The sequence below is a fragment of the Euprymna scolopes genome, chromosome 31 (genome assembly GCF_053919585.1).
Source record: "Euprymna scolopes isolate OS-2025 chromosome 31, ASM5391958v1, whole genome shotgun sequence".
NCBI classification, from domain to species: Eukaryota; Metazoa; Mollusca; class Cephalopoda; order Sepiida; family Sepiolidae; genus Euprymna; species Euprymna scolopes.
In genome coordinates this window covers 24,994,568-25,001,990 of record NC_136512.1, presented here as the reverse complement: position 1 = coordinate 25,001,990, position 7,423 = coordinate 24,994,568, and the positions used below count along the sequence as shown (strand labels likewise).

The following is a 7,423-nucleotide window of genomic DNA, read 5'->3' as shown; positions in this document are numbered from 1 at the left end:
TTCAACATCATTTGCATTAAGTGATTTAAGAACGGCGTGGGTGGTCGGTAATCGTTTGGTTTCAATAATTTTTTCAAGATCATATGTATTCTCTGATTCTTTCAGTTCAGAAACTTTTGGCGCTGGGCATAAGTTACCCCATGCTTTGATTAATGTGCTTGCTCTAACTTGATTCAATGCACTTGCGAGAGAAAATATGGCATAATTGATAGTAATATTGCGCTGAAAATCGCTTATTCTCACGGTACTATTTATCATATTCATCATGAAATCATTTCTGTAGAAACATTTTAAGTTCCAAATAATCCCTTGAGCCATAGGTTGGATGAGAGAAGTCACATTATGTTATAAGTAGCACACAAAAATATTTCCGATATATGACACTACTGCTGACTCAGGATTTGCTCTACACTTGTCCAACAGAAGCAAACACTTTGAATCAGGTTTACCTAATTCAAGAAAACGCCTCTGGACAACTGGTACACATTCTTGCAAAAAGCATTTTTAAACAACTGTTGATTCATCCATCCATTTCGTGAAGAATAATAGAATACTGGCAAAGGCGAAACTTCTTTCAATGCGCGGGACACTTTGATTTGACAAGAAGCTTAAGTTTATGAGTTCCAGAACCATTAGCGCATACTATCACTGTGTGTCTTTGGATCCTTTTATTTTCTACTCCTGGGATGCGGCTATTTTTTTTTGTAGGTAAGCACTTCCAATCTGTTGTTAAACCATAATCGGCAATCATCGTTTTGAATTTGTCACAATAATTTGATGCTGCGTGTGTATCAGCAGACCGTTGTTCGCCTACATTGTTTATTGTCTTATACCATGTCTACTCTTAAAGCTCCTAAGCCAGCCTTTACTGAATTTTATATCTTCTGCGATATTCAACTCTTCCTTAAAATATTTTGCTTTAGTAATTAATATGGGCTCACATATTTCTACACCTTCAGCCCGGTTTACTACAAAGCACTCATACAATATTCGATCGAATTCAACTTGCTTTGGTCTGCGAAGAGGCCTTCTTTTTACATGTCTTTTATTTGGAGAGAAAGGAGCACCCTTCAATATTCCTCCTTTTTTTTCTTTTTGATGTAAGAAACAATCTTATAATCGCTCAATATAACACTGTTTTCAACTCCAGCATCTAATTTTTCTATAATTTGACTTTTTTCGAGTAAAGTACGTGTCACTTGTTTTCTTTTAGAGTTGCAAGCCATTGTGATGGGTTGTTTTACACTATTTTAAAAATAGTAATATGTAAACAATTATAGTTAGTGTAAATAAATTATCAATATGTAATCTACATTAATTACATAGTACCAATATTAACATTTCTGCGCAATATCTGAGTAAACCATGTAAACAGTTTTACTGAAACTCCGCATCAAATAGGCTAATACAATTTCAATGACGAGATAGTTAAAGTTGAGAAAGTTCAGGTTTAGAAGAAGTCCAAATGAAAGGAAGTCCAAATGAGAGGAAGTCCAACATTAGAGGAAGTTCAAATTAAAGGAGTTTTACTGTATATATACATCACAAATTGTAAATTCCTAAATTATATATATATATATATTTATGTGTGTGTGTCTGTGTGTGTATGTGTGTGTGTATGTGTGTGTGTGTGTGTATGAATGGAAATGTATAAAAATAATACGAAAAGTATAAAAGCTTATAACTTTTATTTATTCGTTTTCAATTGGTGACGTGCAGGAATGCAAAATAATATTATGAAAAATAATTAAAATCTTTTTTTACAGGTACATAATTTTCGACCGATCCTTCAGTCTTCATCGGTGTAGTGAAAGTATGAACATACACGGGGGAAAAGATAGATATATAGAACTATACATATATATAAATATATATATATATATATTTATATATATATGTATATTTTTATGCGTCTCTCTCTCTCTCTCTCTCTCTATATATATATATATATATATATATATATATATATATATATATATATATAATTTCGGAATTTCAAATTTGTGATTTGAAAAAGATAAATTTCAAATATAGAAATGGTATTGTATGCAAGAAAAGAATACCGTATAGTAAAATATATTACCGTAACCCATGAGTGTCTGATGTATATACATCTCCTCGGAGGAAAATATTTAAAAAAAATATTATAAAATGTGTGCGCCTGATTTGATAAAGCTAATAAACATAGAAAATCAAATTAAATGATTTTTAAAGTTTTTACATCATTTTACCTACATTGAGTAAGGAAAATTGGATATTCATTAAAAAAAAAAAAAAAGAAAAAAGGATATTGAACTTCAAATCGAAATTGCATGCTAAATCCTGTAGTACTCGGCAGGTAAAAAGATCTAACGCATGTTGTAATAAATCCAAGGAAGCTGGTAACAATCCAATGTATACATATTTCAACAGTTTTTTTTTTTTTTAGTTTGATTGGATGTCCGGTGAATCTTTTATTATATCAACCCGGTAGAAAATGTTTTTCATATATTAGTTTCAAACTTCAGTTCAAGTTTTCAATCAATTTGTGAATAAAAACCAAATGATATCTATAGAACGGCAAATAAAATTAAATTAAAATGAAATGAAATTAAATTAAATGAAAATGAAAATAATAAAATAAAATAACTGCATCTGATTTTTAAAGACTATTTTGCTTTTGTTTGATAAACAATTCTTTTATTTAATTCTTTTCATTTTATTTGCTGGTCTATAGATCTCTTTTGGTTTTTAATCACAAATGAATATGGCTGAACAACAACTTTGGGCGCCATAGTATACAACATTCCAGATGAAAAAAAAGACAGATCCGCGAATTGAAAAGTTATAAAAAAATATCTGAAAAAACTCGTGCTTGAATCATAAATTGATGCCAAAATAAACACACACACACACACACACACACACACACACACACACACATATATATATATATATATATATATATATATATATATATATATATGGAGATAGAGATAGAGAGAATGGATGTATTTTCGTATCTCCTATTTACTGTTTCTACCTCGTCCACTTCTTTCTCCATTTTATCTTTTATTTTCCCTTTTTTTTACTTTTCGGGTGTTTGAAAGTGTGTGTTGACAAAAAAATGGCAGTAGACAGGCAGGCTCGAACCCGTGACGCGAAGTAAGTTAATGAAGTGAATGAAAATCTGACGTCTTACCGTTAAACTCTGACACGGCACAAAGTTCAGGACGTAAAAATTAGACAAAGCCATTCTAACCGATACGATGACTTGCGAAAATGGCTCGCAAAATATCGGCCCTTTCTTGTAAAAAAATATCCAAGATAAGGTTGAAGAAATAAATGTTTTAAGCCAATGTTGCGATATTTTTCGACCTTCAAAATGATTCAAATCTTGTAAAAATCCGTCGCCTTTGTTAAAAGTTTAAGGAAGATATGTATGCATACATGCACACATACATACATTTAGGCAGACAGGTGAGATTAGTATTATAAATTACATACATTGATATATAATGTATATATATATATATATATATATATATATATATATATATATATATATATATGTATATATACATGCATATGTATGTGTGTGAGTGTTTATACATATATGCGTAAAATATTATAAATATAAAATAGTAAAAAATATCTGCTTAATATATATATATACATATAATTATATGTGCATATACACACATACACACACAAACACACACACACACACACACACACACACACACACACACACATATATATATATATATATATATATATATATATATATATATATGCTTGCTTGTATATGTGTGTGTCTTTTAATAATTGGTCCTGCGGCTCAGATCGCATTCCATCTTTTCTTTTGAATTAGGTCAGATCACGAGTTTTAATAAGACATAACATGCCCCTATCTTTTTGATTATGCCGACATGAACAACCCGAACGCGAGCGCCTTTATAGATGAACTATAGAAGTGTGAATATCAGTCTCGACTTCGATGTAAGATGTTTCCGATCAGGCGGAATACAGTTAATCAACTCGAACAAGTGCTTCAACTTATTACCTTTAGAAGTTGACATAGCAACAGTTACACAAATATTTTGTTCGTTGACCTATTTACTTTTAATAAAGGTCGACGCATTTGCACGTATAAAGAAATACGTACATAATTAGACTTCGCAGGCAACAGCTGGGTTCTCCGGCACCAAAGTCAACAGTGCCAAGGCTGGTTTTGAGATTGCTTATACTTATGTTGTTCTGATCATGTGTAGTTCCAGGTGGTTCACATTTTTCAGGTTTTGCCTTCTGCCTTTGCAAATAGGTTAGGTTATTGTACTCGTCAAAGCCGCTCTCACCAGGGAATAATGAGTGTGCATCTCAGGAAATTTTGTAGGCCAGAGCGCACTTTCTCTGGGGCGTTAGCTTTTCAAATCTCAGTTTCTGCTTTGGTGTCACATAATCCCTACATTGAAGAGAGATCACTCTGGAGTCACACAACTATTCTTAATAGTAATGAAAGAACGGGAACATACTACCCCGTCGAACTTAGCAAAGGGTATTTAGTTCTGTCCCACTGCAAGAACTTGCTTACCCGGGTTTGGAAAATGGAGTTGAGAAGTAAGCGAACCTGATGAGCGACACTCTGACAATAATAATCCTCCTATGCAGCCACGTTGCCATTTGCACAGTAAGGGCGCCTCAGGGTATTAGCAATAAACTTTTTCCCTTTCTCAAAGAGAGATGGCAAACCTTAGAGTGTAAACCTCCTAGAATAGTAGAAATCAAGTATTACGCCGCATCCAGAGGTACTAAATCATTACAGGACTGCCTTGATGTCTGCTTATTTGGGGAATCAGTATAAAATAACTAAAGGCGTTCATTTGTAACTCCGTATAAATTCGGGTTTGAAGTGAAACATCCCCTAGTTCTTGTTAAAGATTGAATAGTTGACAAGAAATATTTTGAAGAGTCTGACAAGAAATATCTGACAAAATGTTGGAGGTTACGTCCATTCAAACCTTCTGGAAAAAAAACACCATTCATGATAGTCTAAAGAATCCAAATTAAAAAAAAAATCAATAATTATCTCCTAAATCCAGACAGATAGTTTGATTAATATTGTGAATTTAGTCGTTTATCACGTGTAATGCAATGAACCTGTTTTTCATTAATCCATTATTCGGCGCGATTTCAGTTACACACATGACTTCATAATAATGCTGAAAATGAAGGAAAGAATAAGGAAATAATAAGTGTTTAAAAGCGATAGGAAGAGACTCTTGGAAAAAATCTGCACCATTCCAGTAATTATAGTAATTGTAGTAATGAAAAAGATTTTTTTTTTAAATTCCAGGCAACTATACCAATTGGATCAAAGAGAAGACACTTTTAGTTAAATGAACTTAACATCTCTCTGTTGGACTATATGAAGTGCAAAACGAATAACTGACATCCGGCCGGATGCCCCACTCTCAGCATGAACAAAATGATAAGGAAAGTCGGAATTTTCTACATTATATGTTCTTACGTTTTAATGAGATAATTTTGATGTTTTAGTGCCCCAAAAGTGGATATTATAACACAATAGACACAATATTGTGGAGCTGGTCTATAGCAAGTGTATATGTAAAAAATGCATTATTATAATGACCGTACGAAACAATCTATCGTTATAATGACCGCATTTAAAAATTAACGATCTGACCTATCTCTTACAGAAGGGGACTCGAAGAAATCAAAAAACTCTCATGGACATTCTTTAGTACCGGAGAGGCATCATTGAGTAACACTGTAAAGCGTCTGAGGTAAAAGAATTGGAAAGTGCCGAACAAGAAATCGAACCTGGCTCGTGGGTTTTAGAATTACTGATACTAGTTGGTAAAATAAATAACAGAGTTGAACATAAACAAAAGAAAAGTCCAAGTTTTGTAAACAGAAAATCATCGCTTAAAATAGATCGGAGAAAACAATAGAAATGTTGAACAGGTCGACATTTTGTAGGTATGAATATGGTATTGAATGTCGGGTGAGCGACCCGAATAATTGACCGGTTTAAACACTTGATACTTATGAATGGAAGATTAATACCTACCTCAATGTCAAAGCCTCGGGTCAAAGGCTGTGTGCGACAGGCTAGCCAAGAATATATAAAACACGGGGTTTTGCGAGCAGGCCGTCAGAGAAAAAAGTTAGGCAGAGATATATACACGCCGACCGCACCTACCGCCCTCCAATTACACGCCGCATCTACCACCACCACCACAACCACCACCACGATCACAAACACGGACTTTTACAGTGTTCACCCTAAAAAGACTTGATGTAACTAGGAATTAGTGTTTTATTGTATCTTATTCTTTGTAACATACTTAGACTTTTGATGTTTTATTATGACGTCACAAAAACTAAGAAGAAAGACAAAAAAACAGACGACTTGTTATAAATAATAATTTATAACAAGTCGTCTGTTTTTTTTGTCTTTCTTCTTAGTTTTTGTGACGTCATAATAAAACATCATAACTGGTCCCGTGAGCTAGGACCGACTAATGGAGAAAACGTCATAAGTGGTGCCGTGCCCAGGATCGACCCTATGGTGAAAACGTCATAATTGCATTCCTGACAAAATCTGTTATATGAAACAAATTTATGGTCTGTTTACTTTTTTATGTTCTTATCACTTTGTTTTTCCTAGGTATGGAGAATTCTACAGGATAGCAAACATTCTCCTATTAGTTTAGTTACTCTAACCGGGAGATATTTTTAAGATTCTAACCGTCCCTTTAAGTGCTATTGTTTCTATTTCCTTTGTTCACCGGGTATATTCGGCAGATAGGTTTTTAATTTTTTTATCATCCCGGTTGTTCCTTTAGTGCCTGGCATGTATGATATCTTCTGAAGCTTCCAGTTCCTTTCATGTCGTACATAAGTCCTTGGTATTTTGTTATTTGCTCCCTTTGCTCTCATTAGGGGTGCTTACTTTAACTAGGGTTGCCACATTCTCATTCTTGTACCATATCACTATATCAGGTTTAATAGTTCCATTTTCTAGGTATGTAGCTGTAGGAATTTTGTAGTCATAGTGAATTGTGTATTATTTATTTCCAATTGTTCTTTCTCGTACATGTTCCCAGGATTTGCTACTACATGGGATATTCAGGTTTTTACAGATTGGCCATTAGAGATATTTACAAACTCCATTGTGTCGATAGGATTTTACAATTGGATGTCAGGTGGCTCACACTCTCTACGTCTGTGTAGAAGAACCTGCACTTGTTCTTATTGCACAGATCACTCTTTTTAAAAAAAACATTGATCTTCAAGCCTTGATCTTGAGCGGCCATTATCATTCTCCTGATCATAGTGCAGAGATCTTGTTTTAAGCCAATAAACAAAACCGTATTTTTTCTATATCTTCCTGTATTTGTTCATCCAGGAAATTCTT

The 7,423-nt window shown here is 33.4% G+C and overlaps 1 long non-coding RNA gene across 3 annotated transcripts in view; it reads right to left on the bottom strand.

Moving 5' to 3' along the window:
* The window catches only part of LOC145255522 (uncharacterized), a 258,434-nt gene extending 252,102 nt beyond the window's left edge, over positions 1-6,332 (bottom strand). For all 3 annotated transcript variants that reach the window (XR_013863856.1, XR_013863855.1, XR_013863854.1), the window contains exon 1: positions 6,074-6,332. This is a non-coding gene — a long non-coding RNA (uncharacterized LOC145255522). The remainder of the gene's footprint in view (positions 1-6,073) is intronic.
* Positions 6,333-7,423: the final 1,091 nt, after the last annotated feature.